This window comes from Lagopus muta, chromosome 16 (assembly GCF_023343835.1).
Source record: "Lagopus muta isolate bLagMut1 chromosome 16, bLagMut1 primary, whole genome shotgun sequence".
In the NCBI taxonomy this organism is placed as follows: Eukaryota; Metazoa; Chordata; class Aves; order Galliformes; family Phasianidae; genus Lagopus; species Lagopus muta.
The window spans coordinates 1777468-1795489 of NC_064448.1; the positions used below are offsets into that span (position 1 = coordinate 1777468).

The window sequence follows — 18022 nt, forward strand, 5'->3', positions numbered from 1 at the left end:
TTTGGAGCACCTGCCAGGGCCATCAGCAGAGCGGTGTGGGCAGGGGCCCTTCCCTGGCAGCTGGAGATGTCCAGCTTCCACTTCACACAGTGACTGCAGACAGCAGGTGGGCAGGGCTTTCAATTTGTACTTGATGTGTTGTGAACTGTTTTACGGACAGCGGTGTTAATTGCATGCTGAACCCTGCAAATGGGCAAGCACTGCCCTATGTCTCCTCAGTTCCAAAAAAAATTAGGGAGAGAAAATTTTAATTAATTGCCAACAACACATTGTCACATTCTACAAAATTACAGTTCTAGAATACTGTGCTCAGCGGGACCTGCCATTTCAAAATTAAAACTAAACCATTTACTAAAAAGCTGTCATCATGCCTGTTTAGTTGCCTAATTGCTTTGTCCTTAATGCATACTCACAGTTACAAGACACTTTTGCCAAACTAAATTACAAAGCATCTATTACAAAGAGCAGACGATTTTAAGAGCATCAATCTAATTACTCACTCTCATTTTTCCAGTAACAAACACTGTAATCATTATGGGTTTCGGTTTCCTGCAGAGCAGCTTAGGGGCAAACCTTGTACACTCATCCTGGCGTATAACCTTCCCTTCCCAGCCTCATTCATATGCAAAAAGATGCTGAGATGAACAAAACTTGTATTTGTTTCCTTGAAACATCGTCTATCAGGTGGTGTCCTTGGAGACCGGGGAATAATTGTAAACACACTAACAAATAAAAGGAGCAGTCATGTCGCATTTGGTTTTTATCATCTTAATATTAAAGCTTTCAGAGGGCAAAATGTTTAAGTGTCCACACATGTTGAGGGAGGGGAGTTCATTGGCCGACTCTCACAGAGCTAAGCAAATTCAATTTTCTGTTCATTCTTGGGGCTCATGTCAGGAATACATGGAGCTTCGTGTTATGAAATAAATACACATAAATAAACAGACTACATATAAGTGACCTGAAGATAGCATTTGAGTTCCACCTCGGGCCACAAAACAAGGCGGTGCTCCAGCTTAAAGGCTAATTAATTTTTAGGTGATATTTTTATTGTCTGTTATAGGAGTTTTTTTTACACCACCCCTGAATTAGCAGGGAAAAAGGTTTGATCAGTAGCAATGTCATTTAATACAATTCATTAAATGCATATGAACTTTTAATCCCCCAGTTTGATTTTTCTCATCCGTTTTCATCAAGTCCTTCACCTAGTCACATTCAGCCTTTTTTAGACTTGATGAACAACATGCAATTAAGAGGCACTGTTCACAACCACTTCCTGTGCTGTTCAAACAGAAGCGGAGCAGTGGCTCCTTGCATCCAGCTCTGCTGTGCATGGGCACCATTGGAACTCCATGGAAACAGTAGTGATAGATCTTAAGACATCGTTGAGTTCTGTGATATTTCTCCACTCTGTTTATGGCAAGGTTTTTGGTCCCTCTTTCAAAAATTCATGGGTTTTGTTTCATTTGAGATAGCAAGCACTGACTCTTAAATCACATGCATTTTTTGACGTCAGCAGAACAGATCAAACTTCACCTCAGCATCTGAGGGTCTGACAGAGCTGGTGGCCTTCTGTTACAGCACCACTTACAAGTATGATTAAATTATTCACCCTGGCTGAACCAATACCCAGATTAGATACATTTTTCCCACAAGGCACTACGAAATATACCACTTCACCCATTGCTGCTCGCCCTGCCCAGCATTTTTGAAAGAAGAATTCGCATTTCATTGTTCATTTCTGTTAAGGTGACCCTGGTTGGGGTAATTTATTGCAAGACAGTTTAGAACACTGATTTTTTTTTGCTTGAGCTCCATGCTGGGGATTTGGGGTGTGATCCTACAAGCCCTTTGCTCTTGGCTTCCTGCAGAGTTGGTTTAGTGGTGTGAAGGAAATGTGTGATGTTGCTAATATAAGAATCCATACAGAGTGCAAGCAGGCAAAGGAGATGGGCTACAGAGTTACAGTGCTGCTGTTTGTAGAACTAACATATATTTCCATAGTCTTGGACAGAAATGGTAAAAATTCAGGAAAAACTCAGCATTCTTCTGCCTTCCTGCACTGAGTACAGCTCTTCTGGGCCTGCAGACCTCCCTGCATGATGAAGGTGCTGATGAAGGTGCACTTGTCACATGGCTCCATATGACACACTTCCTCCATTTGGTGTGGCTCAGCCAGCAGTTGCATCTCTGACAGTGAACAGAGCAATGCTACCACAGTTTGGGGCAGTTTCCCTACGTTGAGCAAGAATGTACACAGATAAATTTGGGTTCTGCTTGACTGTCATTGCTTAGATCCACAAGTGAGCTCTCTATACTTTTGTTACTCTGATCTGTGTGTTACTGCCAGGAGGTATCAGCACTCACATCAGCTCTAACTGAACCCAGTTTCACCCCCTTTATCCCTAGCATTACGCAGTAAGCCTTTATTTCAGTTGATTTTTTTGGCCCATGTATACTCTGAAAATAGATTTGTCTCACACACTGACACCTCTCTGCACACACTGTGTTTCTAAATGCCTCTACAAAACCCGTAAGTCACAGCTTGCTGCTGCTGCAGAGATGTCAATCCTAAAAATGTTTTTTTTCTGGTGTCTTATGTTCCTCCTAGATTTTAATGTGAGCAAACTTTTCCATGCTCTCTTTGCTTTCATTAAAGAAGTAAAAGTGATGAAGAGCGAATTAGTGAGGACCCTTCATTGTACATTGATTATTGCTGTACATGCAAAAAGCTGTCAGATTTTTCAAGGATCTAAGTGCAATTGCTGAGCACTGTAAAGGAACTTATTTTGGTTTTCATTGGTCTTGAAAACATTTCTAGTCCTCATTTAGTAAGAAAAAGGAAACAGCAAAATACCCATGAATATTATTTGTAGTACATAATAAAGACTCAGAGGGTATCATTTTATTCGGACTCCTAATGATCTTTTGTATGTCAAAACATATTATTCACAAATATTTTGGCTCTTATGAGCTTTTATATATAAATATACACATTTTAATCTTTCTCGGGGGTAAAATTCATGTTATTGTTATTTTTAGTATATTTTATCCTGGGTCCTATTCCTGCCCAAGCTGATTGTTAGAGTTCATGGTTTAGACTCTCTGTGAAATCGTGGGTAGTCAAAAATATTGCTTACAGTAAAACCCTTCATGATCTGATTGTTTTTATCGTCATGAATACGCAGATAAAAAATGGACGATTTATTGCTGGGAAATTTTTCTTCAGGGTTCTAACAAGCAATTTTTGGTTGCCTGGCAGAACTCATTGGGAAACTATTGCTTTTGAACACATCACTCAACCTGTTCTGTGCTAAGAGTTCCAGGCTTACAAAAATAGTTAATTCCCAGGAAACAGGAAAGTAAGGATGATACTGAAACCCACCAGGTGCCATACAAAGCCTGGTGTCCATCTGGCTGAACCACGCTAAAGCTAAGGTTCAGAATGTCCACAGTATTTCTGTTCATTATCAGTACTTCAAGTTTTTAAAGCTGCCAATTACTGTGCAGAGAAATTGTACAAGTGAGTTTTTTTGTGCGTTGCTTTTGTTGATTTTTGTTTCATTCTTTCTTTGTGGGGTTGCTCATTGCATTTTAGTGGCTTTAGATTTTTAACCAAGTTTCCTTACAATGTTTTTTTTCCCTTTTCCACTTTCCAATTAAAGAGGCACCTTCATGAGATTTGGATTAATGTACCATAAAATGTTACTGCTGTGCATGAGAGTGCAGAGCGTTTGGTATTGACCTGCTTTGTTTAGAAACCAACAATCTGAAAAGAATTCTGCCGCTGTAAAACGAGTATAAAACAGAGGAGAAAGCAAACTGCAGCTCTCTGAGATGCATTCTGGGAAGAGAAGAAATGGTTGAACAAAGGCATCTGAAATCTCTGCAGAGAATGTAAAGCAACAGCTTGTTTGGAGACGAACATCAATTCTGCGTACAGGTCAGCTACATCAATCTTCTCTTCTTTAGTGAGAAGCATCTGGCTGAGCAGCCCACAGAGCTCCAAACAATTTCTGAGGATGGTGTCTTCTTGGCGAGAGTGGCCTGTGAGAAGAGGAGGCTGAAACTTCAGAATAGAACAGAGGAGTTATCCTGTTGTTTGCTAGGCAATTGTGCCCAAATCCAGCTTGGTGGTCTTAGGTGTTCTTCACTTTACATGATGTTCTTTCTACAGTAGGAGGTTTATTGGCTTGGTCTCTTTAATCAGAGGAGATTGACCTAACTCCTGCAAGACCCGGGTCAGTTCCTCAGCTCAGTACATTTTCCTTCCCCTGACCCTTACCCAAACTGTAAGATGAGGCGTTTCCTTTTTCAGATTTTAGCCAACTATTCTTTCTCTCTCTCTTCACTATTTCTAGAACCCAGGTTGCTGGGTGCCCAAATATGAGAAACTGCAGTTGATTAACTCTACACTTGTCTGGTGTTAAAGGATTCAGGGGTATTAGATTTTTTCGTACCTGCATTTTTTAATTTAGTTGTATCAATTAATTTTTATTACATTTGTCTCCTGGAGAAGACTCTCTTCCACAACACAGGAATGACTACTTTCGAATAACAAGGGCTTCTTTCTGCTGTCACTGAAATCAATTGGCATCATGTGCTGGCCTTCCAAACTCTAAAAAGCAGCACTATAAATCTGAAATTAAGACTCCCTATAGAATGATGTCTTGTCTGATTTATTTTCCAGCTGGTGCTGGTTCATCAGCAATGCTTAGATTACCATATATTTCACACGCCCAGCTCTGTTCAGGCACACAGCAGCAGATGAAATTGGCTTGGTTTCATGAAACAGAAAGCAATGGTATGAAAAGATAAGACCAAGTTTTTTTGGATAAATTGGAATTGGGGTAGAGAAGACAGGTAGGAATGCATGATTCACCTACTAGGACCACACATTCATATATCAGATACAAAACAATATCTTGATAGAATTCTCTATGTGTTGAAATAACAGTTTTGAGTAAGACTACTGGCCAACAGCCATGGATATATAAATGCCCATGGGCAGAGAAAGAAAAGGAAATATACGAAGCCCCTTGCAAACAAACTACAGGAAAAAAAAGAAAAAAAAAATCACTTCATGACTCTTTCTGCACATTTTGCACATTTCGAAACTAATTATTATGATGAGGCCATATGTGAGATGTGAAGGTTAGGGTCATTTCTGATTATTCATTTCTAGGCTTAGCCATGCTTCTCATACGGAGTTAAACAATCTTGCCTTTAGACCCTGGAGAGCCAACTTTCAGGTCTGCCTGTACCGTCACAAACAAACAGCGAGGCCTGGCACTAATTTGGCTCCCGAATATGCTTGCAGTTCCTTCATAATATTATATCAGAGGTGAATAACAATGCAGCTTCAGACTGAGATCAGAAAGGAGCCTGAGGGCTCAAGAGTGCTAACCACAAGTCAAGATTAATGTAAATCTTATCATAAAAAATGTAATGCAAGACAAATCTGGTCTGGGCTTGGGTTATTTTTGACTGGATCGCTTAGAATTTATAAACGATGTTCAGCTGAAGTGGAAGCTGACTTCTCTCTCTAATGAACTTCCCTATATTGTGTTACCTAGTGGAGGATTTTTAAGCATCTCTTTCATCAATGTAGATGTTAAAAATAATATTTTTCTTCCAACTTGTGCAGTCTTACTCCTGTGAAAAAAATGATTTTTGAAATCTTTTGGTTAGTTTGAAAACCAAATATGGGTTACATGCAAAGAAAGGAGCAACTGTAGTTTGTCCAAATTCTCCTGTTAAGAGGAGCAGAAACCAGATATTTGCTGCTTGCTTTGCCAGGTATGAGCTGGTAGCTGCTGATGCCTGCCTTTATTCCAGCAGCCAGCGTGGCAGTGAATCTCTATGTAGACTGATCAATCTAAGCTACGTTTTAAGAAGTCTCTGTACCATTCCTCCCTCCATTTGTCTCTAGCATTTCATCTGCTCTCATTACTCTCAACTTGACTTCTTTCCAAGTAGAAAGAGACGTATTTTTCCCTACTACTTTTCCTAGCTTAGCTCCTTCGGGCTCTTCGTAAAGCTGCCTCATCCATTCCTTGTTCTCATCTGCTCTTGAAATTGTAGTGACCATTTGATCATTGCTGGATTCTGGGGGCGGACTGCCCAGCACAGAGTGCACAGTGCTTCCTACTCTCATTTATATTCCTCCAGCAGCTCACTGTATCTGAGAATCTTGTTTGCTTCCCGCTGCTGAGCCTCTACAATGAGCAGACAGCTTTAGGGATTTTTCTGTAATCACTTATAAATCTCTTCCCTGGTCAATGTTCTACAGCACCTCTCCATTGAACAGACACTTCCAGTTTCTATTACTCTTGTACTGTTAGGTTTGAACTCAGTATTTTACAGCAATGATCTGCAACAGATCTTTTGGCATTTCAGTTACTGAAAGGTAAAGGACTTGGTTTTTCCCAGTGCAACTCTTTCAGCCTACTGACAATGAATAAGGTGGGGGAAAACTGTCGGAAAAGAAAATTTAGGACACACACAAAAAAAAGATACTGTTTTTGAGAAGAGGGAAATATTTCTTCTTATGGCAAAAGCTCATTTGATCTAAAAATACTTCTAGCTCTTGCCAGGAATTTTATTCAAGGGTCTTCCAAAGGTATTTATTTGCCTGGCTTCCTTGGCTCCTTGTGGAAAATTGTTGGAAATTTATTCCAGGGGCTCGTATCCCTCCTGAGGGATAAAACTGCAGTGCTGTACCCCTGGCCCCTCCTATACATGAGGGCAACTAGAAAAAATGAGTCTCAAAAGGTTTACCTTGTGCACAGGAGATAAAACTCACATCTATAACTCAGATACAAATTCTTTTTTGCATTCATTTGGTCTGAGCAAATGAACATACTCTGCCATGCGTTCTCTGTATTCTGACCTGGCAGAGATGCCATCCAGAAAGTTCTTAAATCAATGTAACTCTGATGCATGTATTTTATACGAAGAAATTAAAGTATAATAAAACACCTACGTATGATAAAGCAAACCGCCCAGGTCAAGAACACCTCTGGTAGCAAACCAGCAGTGACAGACAGCTGTGTTGTGAGTTTTTAGGAAGTGAGGTACATCGATCGCTCTTCAGCTGACAGCTGACACAGTGAATTAAGAAATCTTTGCTGATATTTTCCCCCATAAAAGAAGGCCTCTAAAACTAAAGAGGAGAATTGCCAAACTGATAGTGAAGGTAAGAAAATATGGGGACCAGAAAGGAATGAGAACTGGGGAAGAAAATTCTGTTTGCTATTCACAAGGAGATATAGTATGCACCCTTGTTGGGGGCAGAACTGCATGAGAAGAGCAGTGTAGTCAAAACAAATGTCTGATGGAAAGGAACATCCCCGTGTCCTGATCAAACATCCCTCATGAAAACTGCACAGCAAGAAGTGTGAGATAGTGTTGAATAGCATCTTTTTCCTTCCTTACTCTTCCTATTGCTATGTTTATTTGTATAAGTACAATCCAGCAGGTTTCTAACATAAATTTGTTGGCTTTCTTTAGCCATAAGTTCTTTCAAAGTGAACAGCTCATGAGACATCTCAAAAACAAATTATGTCATTTTAGCATAGATCGTCCTCTTCCTTGGCACTGCAGTTCATCAGGCAACCTCTCAGACAAATCCATGATACAATGTGAAGTGTCAGCCACACTGAGCCTCCTATTCTACTGCTTTTTCAAAGGGTCCAGAGACAATCAAGAAAGCTGAAATTACTGCTTTCTGACAGTTGTAAAAGGTCACCTAGTTAAATTAATTCATGTTATTTCCAGTGCATCCTAGTATATGGCAAAGAAATTAGCGGTCATCTCAAAGTCAACAAGAACAAACCATTCCAAGCCATGAGATTTGTGAAGAAAGTGACTACAAGGTCAGCATTGTCACTGCTGCTCAGAGGAACAGGAGGCTGAACCCCAGCTGGCCAGAGAATATGTTATTTATTGAGAAAAACCTTCAGGGTCTGCATAGCCCTGTGAAATCAGCTTATATCTGATCCATTAAAAACAGCTTTTATGAGAAGTTTCTTTAATTGCAAGCTTATCTCTTTCCAGGGCTTGCTGTGGAAGGAAGGCACATCAAACATCTTCAGGCGCCTCTGAGCTCTGAGGGCTGGGGCTCATGGGGCTGCTCATGGGGCTCAAGTGGGCCAAGCCTAGACACTGAGGCACTTTTAATTTCTCATAAATTAAAAGATCAAGAGATCATCACACAAATATTTAAATAACCATGGAAAAGGAGGGTTCATCACTGCTCTCCATGCAGTGCTGTACTTGGCCAGCCACTTCATATGCCAGACTGTTAGGATGGCGTTTCCATAATAACAACATGGCCCACAGAATCTGTTCTGAATATGTTCTGCTTCCTCTGCCATGCCAAATCTGTATGCCCACTCTGATGTGCCATGCCCCATTCCTGCAGTCTCTTCAGGATGGATGGCTGGGACAGTGATCCGTCCTGACATCTACCAGAGTGACACGTGCATCCTTTTGTAGGTGCAAGCAGTTGTATATTAGATGTGTAAAATCTCATGTTGAAAAAGAGCACTTTCCTGTCCATATTGCTAACCTAGCCCTGCATGCATGTAGCACAGCCAGAAGGGCACAGAACTCATGTAAAGCTCCATGCTGGATGATCATTACAAGCCCCAGTGTTTTGATGGTGGTTTGATGACCACTGAACATAGTGTTTGTCACCCTGTGGGCCCACATTAAGAAAAATCACTGATAAGTAGCATAGAGATGATCCACAGAGATGATAAGCGGTGCTTAACAGCCTGCAGAACATCTTGCTCTGATTTGTGGTGAGGGGAGATGAGACAGCAGAGGTGTTTGCTGTTTCCCTGTGAGGCTGCTTGCTTCTGTCAGGAAAAGCTCAATGCAGCCCAAGCTCAGCACTATAAGACACTGCTACAGGAATGCCAAATGAATCTTTTATACTGTGGTGTTTCCCTATTAGAGTTTTATGTGGGTTTGTAAGGAGCAAATGAGATTGCATTCAGATTTCATTGGTGCTCCTTAGTGAATTCTTCCCTAAAGGCATTAGCTGCACAGGGATTAATAGTTTCCTAAATCATTTGCATTCTATCATTTGCTCTGATAGAAATGTATTCATACATTTCATACATTCGACTATAAAGCTTGCAGATTTCTGCTTGGTTTTGTACTTGATATTTTCCCCATGTTCAACCATGGATCACTCTTCTAATAGCTTTGAAGGTTCCTAATTAAGCACTACAATTTGTTCTTAGCCAATGTGCACGCGTTCAATTTTTACTTGTCACGGCCCAGTTCTGCATCTATCCAAATCTGAGTTCCCCTTTCCAGGGCCAGACGTGTACCTCTCCAGATGAGGTTCCATCAGCACTTACTGCCAGGCACGCTGCTTCCTCTGTTGCTGCCTGCAGGAATCTGGGTTGGAGATGAATGTGTTTTCTCACCTGGAGTGCAAGAAACACTTATGGCTTTCTGCCACCTCAGATGTGCTAATGAAATGCAGTACATTCATCCTCATCAGCCATTCTGCTGTTGTTCCCACACTGAAATGTGCCAGCACTATTTTAGGGGCAATATCTAGATTCTTTGTTCTTGACTCTATTCTCACTGCATAGCAGAGCACTTTTATTCTAGTTCTCTTTTTATTTATATTGTTAAAATGTCTTCTACCCCTTCATATCCTTTAGACAATTCTAACTCAGCTTGATTTTGGAACACTTTTCTACGTACTTGCAATAGGCTTTTTTCAACCCTCTATGTTGGAACTCTTCCTTTCATTTCCTGCTGGTTGGGCTGCAGATTCCAGCCTGATTTTGCACCTTTGAACTAAAGCAGTTAGCCCTGTGCTCCATTTCCATTCCCAAGTTTGTTATTCAAACTTGATCATAGCAACGCTTCTCAAACTGAACTCTTTTAGATGAAAAAGGTTTTGACCTGTTTTTCTGTTCCCATTTTATTGACACTGATGTTTTGACCGGTCTGATTTTCTACCGTTGTCTTTTCAATAGCAATCAGTAAAACATGACTGCCTACCATTATTGCACATGACAATTCCTGAAGACTCTAAACACAAATCTAATTGCTAGCCATGCTTTTTTTTCCTCTCTCTCTTTCTCTCTTTCTCTCTCTCTCAAAAAAGTAATAATATTTTCATTTTCAATATACTCTCTATTGTATGTAATAAATAATAAAAGACAATAATTTATTGCTGTGCATATTCAACTATAACTTAGAAGACACTCCAGGATTCATAATCCTGTCAAAGCTGTACTTTCACTGCCATCCTTCCCTGAGTTTGTCCTACATACCTAGGAGTTTTCCCAACCTACCTAGAATTGTACTTTTGGTGATACTTCTCTCTTTAGAAGAACAAACTCAGGGGATTCTGCTGAGTTCTGGGGAAGCACAGGAGGCCAGAGAGAGGAGACCAAAATTCTCTTACCAGTTCCAAAACTTTTTGCATTCAGACCTACTAGAAATGGAATGGTTGGAAAATGATACCAGCTAGATCTACTAGAGTTCATCCCTTCTTTCAGAGCAGCAGGTGGCTCTGAGAGCAGGTGGTCATTCTTCATCTGGGAAAGTAGAAGGTCATTTCTCCTTTTAAGGCTAAAGAATGAAAACAAAATGTTCCTGAATTCACAGTTCCACTTCAGGGAACAAACTCACTTTGTGTCTTTTCACAGTTACCATAATTCTGATTTTATCAGATTGCATTTAATTTCCTTAAGTAAATATCTAAAGGTCACAAAGCATTCTGGCTGGTGCTTGTACATGTGTTTATAGATGTTTTCTTTTCAAATTAAGCTGACATGTTGATGGGTAGCAGATGTCTGATATCATAACAGTACATATGGGATCGTTCATGTGCCAGACCCAATCATCAGATGTTCTTGGGGGTATAGGGAAGAGACAAGGGAAAGGAAATTCTCCATAATATCCTACCTTAACTAATGCTCACTGAAGTGCATTATTTCAAACAGAGATTCCGCCAGATTTGCATTTTAACTGTAAAATCCATTATTTAAGTTCTCTAGTTTCACTTAGTACTTTATTCTGTCCATTTGTTGGCAGGCAGTCACAGCAACTAAAAAGGCTAAAAAGCTTTACACACAAGTAAAACACAATAAAAGGAAAACTCTAACCTGTGTGACACAGGGAGCCAAACACTTGATCCTTACATCAGGGTAGCGAGGTATGCTGCTGAAAATCCTGGATGAATGGTACACAGAATTCCTGTCTTGTGCTATGCCTTTGGAATCTGGGCTGATTTAACGGATCATGAAGAGGTTTCAGTAAGACTGGGCCCCAAAGGTCTGCTGAGAAACGATGTAAGGGCAAATTCTTTGCAATCAAACACATTACAGTCTGCTTGGAAATCTATCATTTTGTTAGAGATCATCAGCCTGCCCTGGCTCAGACAGAAATGCCACAGAGCAAATGAGCAATGAAATGGAAGGGGCAGTAGGTGTGGAGGTGACGCCTTGCTGCCCGTGGGGGTGCAGCCATCGCTCACACTGCCACACACCTCGCCTCCACTTACTGCTAATGTGTGGGGAACATCACTCACTGCGTGAGACAGCTAATGAAATGGTCTTTAGAAAGAGCTAGAGGAAGTGCCTTTAAGGAGCTCTTTGGCTGAAAGGGGTATCTTTATCACTAGTGCAATTGAAGGTCCTAACAATATTGGAACTTCAGTCTCCGTGGTGAGCAGATGAGACATTTATTTGCCTATCATAAACAAAAACTGGCTGCACATGCACTGAAAACAAGAATTCCTCAGCTCTGCTTGAGTGTATAGTTAGAAATCAGTATCTCTGCCTTACTTTGCGTCTTATGCCCATTGGCTGGGTTTTACTGCAGTATTACGGCTGATGTGAGGACATCATCAAGCACAGACAGACAGTGATCAGACGGAAAAGTCTTCCTCACAGTCTTTTATATTTTTTATTCATGCAGCAAAACAAGATCCGTGCTTCACAAAGTCCTGTAGGTTATTACCATGCGTTAAGTTGTGAACTGCAAACACAAGCTGTTCTTAAACGGGAACAAAAAGTAAAAGCAGATGGTTTCTTTTAACGTCTCGCGGAACTTTTCTTGAACACAAGTGTATTTTTTCTCCTCTCCAGCTGGCAATCCCCACATGTAAATGATCTGCTTTTACCATTTCAGGAGACTCATATGACCCCCTCTGATATAAAAAGGCACATTACCCTTACAGAGAGAGAAGCAAACACAACTTTAGAAAACACTTCTTTCATCGTCTATTGGAAAATGCATGTGGAGCTTTCTTTCTTTCTCTCTCTCTTTTTTTTTTCTTTTTTAAGAAAATGAGAGAATGTGAGAAAATGAAAAACTGTCTTCAGAATCACCCTTGACAGAAGTTCTGTGCCTGTGACACTTTGAAACATCCACTTGTCTCCCAGCCACAGACCAAGCAGCCATTGCCTGCTGGATGCACTGGGCTGCCCAGGGGCAGTGCTGCAGATGCAGAGCAGTGACACTGCCTCAGCCACAGTGCATCACTGCCTGCCCCATCCCACACCTCGAGCCTCAACCTGGGGGGTGCTGGGATCACAGCCAGCACGAATAAGTTTGTTTTCTAAAGGAACACGTGTGTGCTGGGAGCTGAACTCAGGCTGGGGAAGTAATTATTCTTGGCGGATCCCCAGAGGAGAAGGCCTTTTTTTTCTTTTTCTTTCTTTTTCCTTCCTTTTCCCTGAAGTTATTTATGTTTCAATTATATGGAATGTTTTGCTAGGTGGAAAGAATCTTTTTTTTCCTCAGAAAGAAGAGAAATTCATATTCACCAAAGCAATGGGTTTGAGGATTGATTGTTAGAGACCCCTGATGCAGGCAAGAAGTGAACTGACTGAGATTTGCACATTACTTAGAACAGGTATAGCTTCCATTGGTGTTACTTGGACAACGGGTGTGAAACCAGATAAATGTTCCATCTATTCAATAGAAAAACTTTCTACTACTTGTTCTGTGTATGGTCACTCAAAATAGATACGTTTTCATAACTGGAATGAAATGAGTTCCCTGTTCTGCCTTTTCTTCTATTGAAAAACAAATTCTTGATAGTCAGTCTGTTGGCTTTCCATGCACATGGCCCTTCTGCATTTCTTTCTGGAGCTGTCCCACTTTTCTTTTTAATTTACCATTCTGTTTTGTTTCTGCACATCATCATTATTCCCCGTATGTACCAAAACTGAATAATAGGCAGCCCTCTGATTAATTTTAAAGCTTTCTCTGTAAGCTGTTAACACCCATGATAAAGGCCCTATTTAAGAGCCAATAACAATCCCTCTCTGTGAGCCATTCAAGAGGGTTTCAACCAGTGCTGTTTCATCTTCTAGATGTTTAATCTATACATTTCTAGAGCCTGTATTTTTAAAAAGAAGTGGCCCTAGTATAATAACACCACTTGGTAACCAAATATTAATGGTTTTCTAAATGTTTATTATGCTATTAAATTATTTCCATACACAGGCAGAATAGATGACTTCTTTTCTGCAAAAGAAATGGTATTAAATCAAGCATTTGGCCATTTAGCAATTTGCCTTCTCTTTCATTGCCCTCTCTTCCCTCCTAATCTCCTAAACTGAAAAGGAAACCAAGGAAAAGTAAGAAAAATAAGAGGAGAGAAAATGGACTTAGGGTGACAAGGAGTGTTATACAACCCAATGACACAACTAACAGAGCTCATAAGGCAAAATAGTACCTGGTCGTGGTGTTTGAGCTACTTTGCTGACCCCCTGTTTGTTCAAAAGTTTCTTAACTTATCCTAATAAGAGTAATGAGTGACAGTCTTCATTTTGAAAACCAGCCTAAGATTCATGACCTTACAGTTATTTAGAATTGTTTTATATAAAATCACATTCATTGGTAGCTCTACTAAGGAAAGAGTCTCATCAATGCCCAGCTGAGGGATCAATTAATGAATTGATTCCAACTGCAGGATCAATTAACAACTTACTAAACATCAGAGGAAACTCCTGGGGGGAAATTCCTTCTGCATGCTCAATCAGTTGTGCAGCTTCAGTTAAAGTTTCAGTCTGTAAGGATGCAGATGCTCACCTGTAAGCTGTTAGGTAACCCCAATATTTGAGTAATTTTCCCTGTTTTTTGGAAATAGTTATTGTTTTACATAACTTTTTAGGGTAGTTGTTTAAGCAATGCTCCTATTTGGAACTCAGTTGTGTTTATTGTCCTTCTTTTCAGCAACCAAGGGAAAGAGTTGGTCTCTTTCTTCCTATGGCAGCCATGGACCCCTGTGCTTGGGTGGTCCTCCAGAGGCACTGATACAGAGCCTGAAAGGAAGCTCCAATCTCTGATCCACAGGTGCCTTCAGCCTGGCAGGACCTGGTTCTTCTGGTAGGTGGCTTCTATGGTATTCTTATTAAGTAACTAGCCGAAGTGTGTTGTACTGCTGTATTTCAAGTTCATATTTCCATATGTAGTCCCACCAGAAGTGGGAGTGGAGGGCAAGAAAGCCCACTGAAGTACTGATATATTGCAAGACAGATTAGGTCTGCTATAGAAACACTATGATTTCATAGATACTGCTGGTGCAATACTAATAAAATAAGAGTATGATTCCTATGATGCTTCTTAAAAGGTGTAATTAAAATGATATCTGTAGGTGTCTACTTTGCTAGACAATGTCAGTTTTGTAACTGTTATGATGCCCTATGACTCTGCTATGAGTCATTTGGAAAGGGGCTTTATTAAAATACCCTCAAAAAGATTTATTTCTTACTATGATGCAGATTAGCAGCAGTTCTTGCTTGAAAGTATGGGGAGCCTGGGACTGAGGGCAAACTTCTGGGAGTCCTCTTTCCACTGAAACAACTCTGAAAATAATGAATGAGGGAAGAGAGAAGAAGAGAAGGCAGAAGATGAGCAGAGCAGCTTTGGGTGTGCTTCAATCTCTTGTTATTCACGTGTTCTTTCATTGGGAGATCGTTTACCCTGGGAACTCAGTGCTGATACCAGCTTCTTTTGTCAGAACTGTCTTCATACTTACAGGCTGCTGGAAGAGCCATTAAACCCAAGCTGTAATTCCCTTTGCCTTTGGGCACAAAGTGCTGCCCGTAGCAATGACAATAATACAGGATTGTACTCGCAAAGGGGAAGAAGGGAAGTCTCAGGACAAGATGTGAGGCTGGGTGAGTGGGCCCTGTGCCGCTGATGGGTGGCACTGGGGATTGTGTGTGTACTGCAAGTATCACTGAGAAAAGTGCTTGAGGAGTTTAGGGATCCATTAAGTAGAGAGCAGAACTGTGTGCATATTGTTTTGAGCTTGGATGCTGTAGTGGGGACATCCACAGCTCCAGAATGCAGACTCAAAGCAAGTGTCAGCTCACTTTTTCAAAGATGTGTGCTTCTAACCAAATTATACACTGTCCTTTCCCTCCGTTCCCAAGGTTATCTCATGTCAAGTTCTGGCAGTTCTTGTTGCTGCATCATCTCTGTCTGTTCTGTGACTCACTGCTCAATGTGAGTCAGATAGCCTTGTAAGGAGGGGAGTCTGCAAGCTGATTTCTGTGTGTCTAAATAACAGACAAATATTTGAATTATAGATAGCAACTAACTGCTAATTGGCCACAATGTAAGGCCCTTCTGACACTGTAAATATGGAAAAGAATAGCTTGTTATTTTTCACACCTGAATGCCAGTCTTTTAAAATGAAAAGCTAATTCTAGCCTGGGAGGCAAGCTCTGTGTTTTAGTCTAGAGTGATAGAGCGAGAACAATAAATGAACACTTAAGGTAAGGAGAATTTCCCTGCAGCAAGTTTACTTGTGATAAGTTATACTGCCCTATGGGAGACAAAATTAAACTGTAGCTTTGATTCAGATCTCAAAGAAGTCTCAGCAGAAAACCTGACTGAAGAAAACAAAGCAAGAGACCACACTTTGAATTGGGCAAAACACCAATTAGGAAAAGCTTTTGTAGATACTGTGTATGTACAAGTGTAATATTGCTGTTAAGGCAGTGCTGGGAGCCATGAAGTGCTGAGACTTCACTGTGGTGACACCTTGGTCTGTCTTACAGAGTATGCTCAAAGTTCAGATGTTAAAATAGTATCTAAGAAGTTATTGAATGGAGCTCTTTATTGGTACAATAAAGATCTAGGTGTGCCCTCTGTTTCAAGGCATATCTTCATCTTCAGTAAATGTAACTGTTGTTGTAGGGAGGTAAAGGCATTGCTGATAGTTAATGAGCCTCTTGTTTGTTTCATATATGGTTATTACTGGCTTATTTTATTTAGCATGCTCCTTGTCCAGCTGTCCTTGCTACCTGTAACAGTGCCTGCAGGTGAGTGGCTGACGCTCACTCAGGTCTCTGCACTCAAGGGAGGGTGGGCAGCTGGCAGAGAACTCCAGCAAACAATTTGCTCTGGTGATTTTATTGCAGAGAGTAAAAAGGTTTTAATTCGTCTCAGTGAATGTGTTTTTATGATCTGCCTCGGTGCAATCATACTTGTGATGAAATGAAATAATTAGAAAAGGTATTCTCTTCTCTGCAGTCTGTTTACAACTAACGGAGTAAGTGAAAATCCAGCCTTTTATCTGACACCAATTGGTACAGCGTTCTTGAGCTAAATTGGACTTCTTCTGCTTTTTTTAAGCTTAAACATATCTTTCTCTTTCTCCCTTTCTTCCTTCTGTTTCTGAATACCAGTAAATTAAAGATGACAGGAAACTGGAAATGCTTTCAGAAAAGGTCTTGAAATTCATGTAAGTGCACATAAGAAAAGGGGAAAAAGGGAGAGAAATGTAACCCTTCTTCTTTCATAGTAGCATGACAATCAAGAAATTACTAAGAATATTTCATACATATTACAACAATTCTGGGGGAGAGGAAAGGGCAATCTGCACTGAACAATGTATTCTACAGTAATTTCAATTTAGATAACCATACAGAAGATTTTTCTAACCCTCCCTTCCATGACAGATGTCAATTTCTCCATTCTGTACTGGAAGCTTTTGTGTGAGTCACTTGCAGCACAGTGCTATCAGATGGGAGGGCTGAGTAAGGAAGAAGCAGTAGGACATAATTGCACTTCACTGAAAATTTGGCAGTTGTGAAATAAAATGAGAGAATTGTAGGAAATACAACTTTTGTGCCTACAGTATACCTGTGCTCTGCTATTAAGAAGCCAGCTGTGTCACAGAGACAAAAAGCGAATTCAGTGTATACCAATGACAAATCACTGTTGACCAAACTCTGTCCTCGCTGCAGTTAGGCAGGCAGTTCCCTATGGCCAGGCTGAGGTTTTTCATGACTAGGAGAAAACTTGGATTTTTTTTTTTAGGGTAGGGATTACAGATCTCCAAGGAGAAGAGCAATAACAAAGAAGTCCAGGGAGTATTCTGCATAAAACTGCCATATTTACTGGGCTTGTTTTATAGAAATCTTATTTCAGTTCCTATTATAAAACACTGTAACATAATAAAAAGTTGTCGGTTAGCTTTGCCACAAGATTCGTTCTGCCTCTGCCCAGCAGCAGCCCCACGGCCTCACTCTGGATGCCATCATCTACCAGCAGCAGCTTGGCTGGAGCACACAATGCAATCACACTCCTCCTGATACTGCGTGAGATAAGAGGGAGCAGCAAACAACATTAAGTCCACCCGTATTTTTCATTTAAATTTCTGTAGCTTTTTGGTGTGAACAGCCTCTGAAAGAAAACTTCTGAAAGGGGGGAAAGAAAGGCAAGCTCCGTTCTCTACTGAGCAGTTCAGCAGAGGAATAGCCATGGTTGCCCCAAAACAAGCTGCAGCCAGGCAATGCATGCTGAGCTGCAGTAAGCTGAGCCTGTCCAGCTCCTCCATAACTGATTAGAAACAAATATTTGCCTCAGTCCCTTTGCTGAAGGAGGGCTTTGGAGAACCTTCCTGCACTGCTATGTCTTCCTGGAAAATTAATTTTTTTTTTTTTTTTTTTTTTTTTTGCATTGGTGAAGCTGTCTGTTTGGTTTAAAACCCCCAGTTATTTTGCAGCAATAATTG

General features: G+C 40.6%; 1 long non-coding RNA gene across 1 annotated transcript; it reads left to right on the plus strand.

The window, feature by feature from the left end:
* Nucleotides 1-13976: 13976 nt before the first annotated feature.
* Nucleotides 13977-17443, plus strand: LOC125701174 (uncharacterized). The gene is made up of 3 exons (XR_007380167.1): nt 13977-14096; nt 14227-14379; nt 14775-17443. It is a non-coding gene; the product is annotated as an uncharacterized LOC125701174 (long non-coding RNA).
* The last annotated feature ends 579 nt before the right edge of the window (nt 17444-18022 follow it).